Below are 11,179 nucleotides of genomic sequence, written 5' to 3'. Positions count from 1 at the left end.
TTTTTCGGCTGCGCTCTCTCGCCCACAACTGCTTGGGAATCACTATGATGATTTCCTTAATGTCTCGGTTTCTGAGCTCTCCCAGGTGATAAATCGGTTACCTTCTGCAGCTCCTGGTCCTGACCGTGTCACCTCTGCGATGATTAAAATACTGTTCGACGAATCCCTCAATGCTATATTGGAGCTGGTAAATTACTCTATTAGAACCCCATGGATCCCGGATGTATGGCGTGTTTCCAAAATTATCCCGGTGCTTAAAAAGCCAGGCGAAGGGTTGGTCTTAGACAACATTCGACCAATTTCATTGACATCGAATCTGGTGAAATTGGTTGAACGCGTGCTGTATGGACGAATCATGCCCATTATTACTGAAAAGGGACTACTTAACCCCTGTCAGATTGGTTTCAAGCCTGGGTGCTCTATATGGTGTGCGCATACTGACCTCGAAAGCCGTGTCCGACTAGCGCGCCGGCGTCGACAGTATGCTGCGCTGGTAACTCTAGACATCTCGAAAGCATATGACAGTGTCGAACATGGGCCTCTGATGTACAGACTACGGGCTCTGGACTTGCCAAGTTATTTTGTGGAATGGGTGTCAGCTTTCCTGGCTGACTGAGAATTTTATTGTTGTCAACGCGGAGTTTCTACAAGGAAATTTTATCAATCTAGAGGTGTGCCTCAAGGTGCAGTTCTCTCCCCTGTTCTATTCAACCTCTTACTCAGTTCGATTCCGACTTCCCCTGACGTGACTACGTACGTGTATGCAGACGATATAGCTTTCTTTGCTGCTGCGAGTGATTTACATTCTGTATATATGGTTTTACAGTCATATTTAAATTCCCTTGACCTCTGAATTACACTTAAGTCTTAATGTAAACAAGTGCGCTTTGTTACCTTTTCCGGTTACTCAACAGGTACACATTTCATTGTCTTATCGTCATCATGTCATTCCTCAGGTATGTTCCCTAAAGTATCTCGGGGTAACTTATGACTCCTCTCTCTCATGGCGGTCACATATAGATCAGGTTGCTGCGAAAGGTATTCGGGCGGTAGGCCTTCTGCGAAGGATGAGTAGCCCTCGCTGCGGTATGCGCAGACATGCTCTTCTGCTGATTTACAAAATGTATATCCGGCCAATCTTGGAATTCGGTTGCGTTTTGTTTTCTGGAGCAGCTGCATACAAACTGCGCCCACTTCTGCTCTTAGAGCGAGAAGCTCTGCGCCTGTGTTTGGGTCTCCCTAAATACGTGGCAAACAATGTTTTGTATCTGGAAGCGCGGGTGCCGTCTCTTACTGCAAGGTTTCGCCTTTTGACAGTACAAACGTTTTTAAAGTTTTGCGACTCGGAGCAGCATGCATCCGAGTTGATCTTCCTAGGGCAGCGAGCGGAGTTCTTGGGTGTCGGATGGTCTCGCCTTCAAACTCCCCAAATCTGTTTCGTTGAATCTTTGCTGGGCTCACTCAACGTGCGAATACCTGAAATTGTTCCGGTGCGGTCCATCCCTGCAAATGTGTCTATCATCTACGATGACATTTATCCACGTAATGCAAAATTACTGCCTTTCTCATGGTTAAATGGTATGTTGCAGGATTATTTGTCGACCTTCAGTTCACATGTTGCAATTGCGACTGATGGCTCGGTGCGTGCAGAAAAGGCAGGTGTAGGTATTTACTCCCAGTCCCTTGACTGGTCTTTTTCTCTCCGTCTCCAAGATTTCACTCCTATCTATCGGGCTGAGTTTCTAGCAGTGGTTCTCGCTCTGCGCAAGGTACCAATTTCTTTATCAGCAGTAATAATAATTACGGACTCGTTATCTTTATGCACTTCCCTCTCGGCGTCCACTGAATCGCAGCTCTTTCGGATTCTAAAATTCCTGATCCCTCCACACATCACATCAATTCAATTTCTTTGGGTTCCTGGGCACAGGGGTCTTCTATTAAATGAATCAGCTGATGCTTTAGCGAAGGCAGCCCTGAGTGGACCGATTGTTGACCCGCTTCCAACAACTGCTTATATCACGGCGGCACGCTTTCGACGGTACACTGTAATGAACGAATTGGGCGCATCAGCGCTTACTTCCTTGGACGACTTCGAGCACCTACTGTTCCCATGGAGAAGCTCAGTCCGGCGATCGCGCAATCTTGAAGTTTCCTTCACGAGGCTTCGTTGCCGAGTGCCGCAACTAAATTTTTACCTATACAGGCCTGGTCTGGCGATCTCCCCATTGTGTCCGTATTGTGCGGAGCCGGAAACAATAGAGCACTTTCTTCTTTTTTGCCGTCGCTACTCATCGATTAGGAGGCGACTATTAGAAGTTCCAATACAGAATCTCAGTTTCCGCCTGTCTTAGGCGGTTGTTCTGTCTCTTGGCGCTTCTATGCTTGGCCATACCAATGGGAATGTTTGCTCTGCCGTTCAAAATTATCTACTAGAATCAAAACGTCTACCTTCATGAGCTTTCGTCCTGTCCATCTCATTATCAGCTTCTGTATTTCGGTTTTTACAACCTCTTATTGTAATCCCTTCCCCTTCTTTGCCTAAATTTTAGTTTGTATGACCCCCCTAACCTCCTGCAACCACCTCGGCTACGAAAACTGTGCGATCCAAATTTTGGTAGGTCATCTCATGCTTGCCACATGCAACTGGTCATTTAAATAGTCACCGCCTGGTTACGGCCAATCCCCCTTGTGGGTATGTGCCATTGTGTGAGGTCAACAACAACAACAACAGCACATACCCACGCGGGGGGATTGGCCAAGGTGTAGTTGAATAAACAAAGAAGTTTCCAAGGAAGATGACGACAAAATTATAGCACAAATCATGAATTTTGAAAAATCAATGAATAAAAACAACACAACAATATTGACAGTTAAATAACAGACAGCATTTTGGTGAAAAAAGAAGAGCTCGTAGAACTTTAAGAGAATTAGCACATCAACCTACCAGTTGCAATTATGTAATCGTGGAGAAACCCACAAATAGAACCCAATTCAAATCCCTTGGCGTTCGCACCAAACGATAATAATACTGGCAAAGATAAAGGGAGCCCTAACCTGGAGAGAGGGACCTCCAGGGGCGCGATTACGGATCAGTCTCAAAAAACTGTCTCAATATTGAGACAGTGACGTCAAAATGACGACACCGAGAAATGCCGACCGCCGAATCGGCCAATGCGGAGCACGGAGGCGGTGGGCTCCGCCCCGAAACCACTAATCGCACGACAAGGGACCGTAGACTAATGTTTTGCAGTAAAAACGCAGTGAATAAAAACGAGTAATGTTTTATTTTGCTAAGTAACTGTATTTCAAACCCAACAGCACCAAGCAAAAGAACCAGTGTTTTCATTTTTGCAATTAAGTTTGCTGTTCAGTCACTTTTTTTGCCGCGAAGGTGTGCTGTCAGCGGTATAGCGTGAACATGTTAGTCTGAAAATGAACAAAAACGCAATGAAGAAAACAAGTAATGTTTTATTTTGGTAGTAAACTGTGTTGCAATCTCAACAACACGAGGGAAAATTAGAAGCATTCTCAGTTTTGCAATTAAATTTGCTGCAGGTTAACTACTCTTGCCATGAGGGCGCGCTGGCAGTGGCATAACGTGAACATGGCGGCCTGCAAGAAAACAGCTGATTCCATGGCTAGTTCCTGTTTTTTCGCGTGTCGTCTAAAATCAAGGTACTTTGCGGATGTCTTAAGTGCGCAGAAAAATCTGATTGAAGGCAGTGAATGCTACGGGCCTGCCGAGATCAACTTACAAGCAGCGCTCGGCACGAAAATCGACGAAGACAACTTTAGTCTGTGTTCTTGGTCGGCGCCTATCGATCACCGAGTGACGTGTGGTTCTGTTTATTTTCTTTAGAAAATACCAGAAAACCATGAATCATCACATAGAAGCAACTGCCGACAGACAGGTGCAGCTGCTGATAGCTTGCAATCTCGGTGCGGGAAATGAGAGCCGACACGGCCTGCCTCTGTGGCAGCACTCTTCTGCCTCGTAACCAAGTGTTGCCGCCCACATCGGGCTAAGCACTTGATGTTCCGTTTGTATTTTTGTAGCTCCGTTCGGTTTATGTTCAGTTGTTGCCGTAGTTTCTTTTTTTTTCCTGTGCAAGATGCAGAAATTGTGATGTTTATGCTCCACTTTGTTTAGAGAGAAAGGAAGCACTTGACTTGATAACTTTGCTATTGTCACCGAGGAGAGAACGAGCTTGTTCCATTAACGTTATTTACTGATCATGTAGTAGATCCAGGGTCAACCAGGAAAGAAGTAGTTTGCTTGTATAGAGGCTAATTGCAACTGGGCAGAAATTTGAGCAAGTTTGTTCATGTTTGCTGGTACACAGCGCTTGAATTGCATATGATCCAGGGCAGTGAGGTAGGTAGGACAGGGCAGTGATGTGTAATATTGTATTTTGCTCAGCAGGCGGAGTGATGTTGGTATAACTGGGTTTGGTGAGGGCAGTGTTTGAAGGGCTTTAAATACTTTGCATAGCTTCTAACATGCACTTCCTTTTAGGTCGGAAGACCACTTGTTTTTTTTTTTAATTATGGTCCATCATATCTGAGACACCCTGTATACAGGCCACTCCAGTTTGAAAGGGAACAGCCAGTTGAAAATGACTAGGACATTAAATACCTAGGCGAAAAGTAGCTTGAAAGCAGTTGCTCTTATCACACATATTATACGATAGCACAAGGAGCTTGTCCGGCCATTCGGCATTGTCACTGTCTCGTGTCATCATGGACAAGACTTCATAGCCCTGTGTTACGCAAACCAAGCTAGGTGTCAGTTATGGGGCAATAACCGAGTGCTCAAAATTTCCCACAATGGAGCTGCCTGTATATTCTTAGAGTTGTAGAGCATTTCCAGTAACGGTGTTGCATGATTTGTGATTGTAAACTAACCTCTAATCACACACCATCTCCTTGATGATGTGTCTGTTACACATCTGTCTATCAGTGAAGATGTTCTAGTCATTCAGCAGTCATTGTAGCCACTGCACCTTACAATCTTTATTATGCATTGTTGTACAGCGGTTTCCTTGCAGTAGGTACAGCTTTTAGCACAGAGTGAAACCCCTAGCCACACACCATTACGCTAAAAGCTTAGCTTTGGTATTTACACTACTTATATGTGCCAAAATGTTTTGTAGTCCGGAAAATGCATCATGTACACTGTACTATGCCATATTTATTGTACAGGTAGCCTCTGTATGAAAGAAAACATGCACTTTTAACTCAATTTTTCAGATTTTTTTTCTTAACTGCACTCAGAAATGCCATACGGTAATTGTACATTAAGGTAAAGTATGCTTGTATGTACACTACCTTTTCTGCAATAGAAACACTCGTGTCAAATGCTGTGCCTAAAAAAATAAACGCGCTTACTGAATGTATGATGCAATAAAAAACAGCTTTTTGATTCCAACAAGCATCACAAATATTTCATGCCTTATTCCAGCACTACACGTTTGGTTCATGCATGTTCGTCACACAGGTAATGACCACAGGCACTCCACCAAGCTGGAAGGAGACAGCAGAGAAGGGGCAGGTGGGCTGACATAAGCATTGACAAAAGAGAGTTCAAAATGATGCTTTTCAGAAATTGGGCGAGCTGCTTCAACACCTTTTCCGTCTTCAGGAAGAGACTGTGCAACGCGCTGCTGAGGGACTGGAAGATATACTAGCAAACACACTGAAAATGAAGTGGCAGCCGGTGGGGGGCACTTGTTTGTCACTGCTGGCTTCTCGCTGCACACAGGTTGGCCAAGGGCATAACCACATCACACAATTGCTCACACACTTGCAGATGTGTGTTGTGCAATGACACAAGGAAATGACAGTGGCAACAGGGGAAGAGTGCCTGATATGACTCTCTATGCCAGCATGGTGAGTCGTCTCTGGACGCTAGATTTTCCATCGCAACTGCCGCTGCACCATCCCTCGGCACGCCTTCCTCTGGAGACGGGTCGTCCTAGAGAGGCCAAAAGTACAGCACCGCATGCTCTTCTCAGGAGGCAGGTGAGGAGGGATCCTGTCTGTACGAGGCAGCCACCATTTAGAGGTGGCCTGTTGTTATCTGGGTCAGAGGCAGTGTCGCCTGCACCCTCTGCTGATATGGGCACATCCAAACAGAGGCTGTGAAGTGCAGCACGTGCGGTGATGATGCGCACTGTCCACTTCCACTGGCACTGGTGCATCCGGTGCCCTTGAAAGCAACGGAAGCAGCTCTTCGGCACACCAATACAGCGCTCGGCCACAAATTGTGTGAAAGCATGTGGCGTGTTGTACAGGCCTTCTGCTGAGTCAGGTCTGTAATGTCATGCAATTGGTGCAGGCAGCCATGGCTCCAGTGGGTAGACATAGTCTCCTGCATAACAAAAAATGATGCAGCTAAGCATGTCCTTTCTCAGTGATCTCAACAGCATTACAGGACACTCTGCTATACAGTAGAAAACTCACGCCAAGTAGCCCACATCCAGTCTTTGCTGAATATGACATTCAAGAGCATACATACATGCAGGATTTAGATGTATAAGTGAGCACTACTGTAAGGTCAGTCTTTTACCACCATATTCGTATAAATGATGCGCTATGATTGCCTACAAAACACAAGTGCTGTCAGGTGCATTTTGCTTTGGTTTCTTCAACAGGAAAGGCTATGCATTTCAACAATGTAATATGTGTCCTGTGTTTCTGCTGCAATTATATTTAACAAAAGGAAAGGGTGGCAATACACTGTATCATACTGTAACGTGTCTGCATTTGTGTAACTGTCCAGACTGATTCTTGTAGCTTTAGCAGATCCGGCCAAATGCATAGTGCTGGAGCTCAATAGATGTGACTGAGTTCGCCCGACGGGTGACACGGCTATTTTACTGCTTAGCCAGAAAAAAAATCACCGTCGTCCAGCAGGCCTTCCTCCGCCTCGGAATGCCGCCAGACAAACGCGTCGCGGAAGGATCCGGGTCAGCGCGAGTCCACGGCCAGGATGCACATGTTCGCGCCACAGATCTGAGAAAAAACAAGCACAGCCCGTACTCACTCTCGCTGCCGAGGCCCGCACTTGTAGCTCATGCACTTGTAGCACTTGAACTCATGCGGTCAAAAACAGTGGCCGAGGTATACTCACTATTACGTCCGCAGCGTAGAACCGCTTGCGGCTCGTTCGCAGCACTGCCCCCAGACTCCTTGATAGTGATGAGTGCCCAATCGACACCCGACGACGCCGGAGATGCTGCCGCGGTGAACGTTTAGGCAAAGGACGCCCTCCTTCGCCGCCGCCTTCTCCTCGGGTCTCCTCGGAAAGCGAACACCCCCCTTCTGTGACCCAACGTTGACATTGGTCTCCGCTGCCCGCCGCAAAGGCTTGTTCACAGTCGGTTGGGCTGCGCCGACGTTTTCTTCATTTCCAACGGCGCCTTGAAACCCACCGGAGGCGAAGAAGCGCAGCGCGCACAGCACCTGCCGCTCCACTGACAGCGCATTCACCCGCGCACCTCCCAGTTCAACGGCGAGTTCGTCGCACAGACACTGCGCAGTCTCCTCGAAATAACTCTCCCGCGCGTCAAAGTCGTCTTCATGCACCCTCCGACACCGTTGCTCGCGCGGTCACCCGCGTATACGACGATGTAAACAGCCGGCATTTTCTGTCTCAAACGTGTTGATACTACTTTTTCCAGTCTCAAAAAATCGTCTCAATCTGCCCGCATAATTAGATGGCCAACGTCACCACTTCTGCGCCATTTACGACGTCAGTCCGTGACGAAAAAAATCAAAATGGCCGCCGACCAATAGGAGAGAGGCAAATGATATACTTTTTGAGACAATTTCGATTGAGACTGATCCGTAATCGCGCCCCAGGTAAATCTTTCTCTGAGGTGCGAACTTTGGGCAGTAGATGAGAAAATGGTCTAAAGATTCAACTTTCCCACATGCGTCACATAGGTTCGTCGGTGTGTCAACCCACACCTGCATAGATATAAATTCAAACTTGGAATCCTGCACCACAACCGCGTCATTGTTACCTCACACAACCTGGATTTACACGAACAGACGTTCCAATTATATGCTAAGTGCTGATAGTCCGTGGTATTTAGTGAGGGATCTCGTAACCTGGCTGATATATGTAGGAACCGCTGAAACCTGGAATTCGCCAGCAGGCTGAAATTCGCGACGGGATGTGTCACTGACCCGTCAAGAGCCGACCTTGCTAAGTAATCAGCCACCTCATTTGAATGAATACCAGCATGGCCAGGGACCCAGACAAAACGGACCACTTCAAAGTGCATGGGACAAAAGATCGCAGGATACGGCGCAAAAAATCTTCTTGTGAAGTGTCAAGGGAGACTAACACCGACAAACAATCAGCAAGAATAATAACATGAGACACATGGCATGGAATTTTGTGAAGGGCCATTCCAAGAGCCAAAAATTCCGCAAAGAATATAGGAATAAAATCTGGGATGCGGACAGAATAGCTCGATGCCAAGTCCTGCGAAAAGATGCCAATTGCAGCTTTTTGGCAGTTGACGGAGGCATCGGTAGCAGGCACCGCATGATGGGGGTATTCCTCTATGTGATCCGAGAGAATACCGTTTAAAATGTTTGCGGGCATGTGTTTCGCATGAGATGGGAAGATGTGGTCGAAATGGAATTCCACTGCTGCCGGCGTGTCATCAACCCACTGCAAAGAACTGAGATCAACACCAATCGGTTTTAAAAGGTTCTGCGTTAACATAATTTGTGGCATTTGATACCGTGGCCAATGATGAGAAAAGAATAAGGCCGGCTGAGACACAAAGATAGGAGTACTGACATCAGTCACTGGGTCCATCGACCTGAGGAAAGTTCGCACCGTGAGTATTTGAAAACGGGAAGTTAGATCACGGATACGGGCTTCCAGATAAAGCAGGGCGTTTGAAACTGATTTTGGGAGACCAAGGCAGAGGCGGAGAGCGCGCCTTTCTAGTAAGATTAAGGGTTGAATCTTGTAGCTTGCGCTACCAGAGAACAGAATGCAACCAAATTCAAGTATAGGTCTTACGTAGGCTTTGTATAATAACAACGTGACGCGGCGCATCGCAAACTTTTTATTGGCGATTCTTGTCAGCCGGCCTAGAGCGCGTTCTCCTTTAAACGCATTGTTCTTTATATGAAGGCTCCAATCTAATGCTGGGTGATAAGTAACGCCCAGATATTTTACGGATTCCACTTGTGGAATCTGGAGAGAGTGACGGACTAATGAAATGTGCAAAGGCCTGTCTGGAGGAAATACCAAAACTCCGCATTTGTCTACATTCAGGGATAAATTAATGAAGCTCCTTCTTCTTCGTCCTCTTAATGCACGGCACATACCCACAAGGGGGGATTGGTCAAGGTGTAGTGGATGAAGGTGGATGAAGCTTCTTCTTCTTCTTCTCCTTAGTAAGCATGGCACATGCCCACGCAGGGGGATTGGCCAAGGTTCAGGGGATAATCCTAATGAGGTATTTGCGCGGGGAAAAATAGCCATGAGAAGACTAAATCAATATAAAAAATGGAACAGTCAAGTGAATTAAAGAAATATGAATTACCAGGAATAGAATCGAGCATTTTTGGATGAAGCCTTTGCATGCGCTTCTTGCTCTTCCTCTTCACCTCAACACGGCCTATCCAGCTAAAGATCAATTTTAAGCGTAGTGTCCATATTGACCTCCTATTATTTTTTTGTGTTTATGTATGTGTATGTGTTTTAGTGCGCTATCACTTATAATGGCGATTCCGCGCATTTCGCCGTGGCGCATTTTCCGCCGGTTTCGTGTCAGGCTGCTCTCCTCGGGTGGTGGGCTATCTGTCCAGGTATCTGGCCATCGATTAAGGCGGCAGCTCAATTAATCATGAGAGGCTGCTCGGCGGGAAGGAAAACATGGGTTGCAACCCAAGTCCCACAGATGGCAGCACCTGCCTTAAAAGGGCAGTGGCGAACTGCTTGAACGCTGCACCACTGCGCAAGGAGTGGTAGGAGGACTCCCCAGGGATCTGTGAGCGGGGAGAATGACCAATTCCGCACATATGAAGATTAATCCATTACGATATCCGAAGAACTGTCATCCGGGAACACTGGATCTCAACGCCGCAACCGAAGGGGAAACCGAACTGCTAGCGACTCTAGTTAGCATTTGGCCTAATTACGCAAATCGACTACCATTTTATTTCTCGAGTCTACTCAATCTACGACCGCTTGACGGCGGTGATTGCATTGCCACTTTTTTTTTCGATGGCTGTTGTCAGCCTTTCCTGAGACAGAAAGAGAGAATATTGAAAGGAATACTCAAAAAGCTAGCTCGGTGATGATTACGGTCAGAGCAGATATAAACCGAAGGATAAAAACAGGAAGATAATAAAAGTATCTCGAGGAGATGGAAGTGAGACATAACAAGTGACATATTTAGATGAGGCGAAGAAAAGCATTTTAAACAATGCCGCTTCCCTTAAATAAAGGCTACTTTGAACGGGTTCTGCACACCGTTAAGGGCGTGCAGCTGTTTTCCCCGTTATCCTGAGTAAGGGAAAATAAGGCTGTCCAGACAACCAACAACGTCCGAAGGACATCCGATTAAGGTCTGTACATATGGAACTGAATCCGGACATCCGAAGGAAGAACGAAGCAGGTCCGATAACGGATATCCGAATCGAGACGTTCGGTGGGCTTACGAGAGGGGTCTTTCTTCTGACGCATATTGAAATGCGGGCAGAATAGAAAAACCAGAATTCCGGCCTATTTGCGACAAAGATTGAACTCATTGTGTGGACCTCAATGTCACTGAACCACACGATTCCTTTCGCCTCAGAACGCGTTGCCTCTGTTTCTAGTTCTTGTGTCAAACGCTTAAAAGCTTACTGTGGGACCGGTTGGTGGCAAGACGGCATGGTGTAAACTGCGCCAAGAAAAGAGCACGAAAACATTGAACAGTTTCCTTTCTTTGTTATCATCCTCCACTGTGAGTGCACTTTGAACCATGCATGTAACCTGTAAGTGGGGCATAAAACTTCAGCCTTCCCTTTGCGAGACTGCCATGCGTAAGAAACCGCCACAGAGCATTCATCCGGTTTGACAAGTGTCAGCTAATGAACATATCGTCTGAGGGAAAGCACGATGAACGCGTCATCGCTCCAAACGGCCGCAATCAATTGAGAA

Source organism: Amblyomma americanum, chromosome 10 (genome assembly GCF_052857255.1).
Source record: "Amblyomma americanum isolate KBUSLIRL-KWMA chromosome 10, ASM5285725v1, whole genome shotgun sequence".
NCBI lineage: Eukaryota > Metazoa > Arthropoda > Arachnida > Ixodida > Ixodidae > Amblyomma > Amblyomma americanum.
This window is presented reverse-complemented; position numbering follows the sequence as displayed.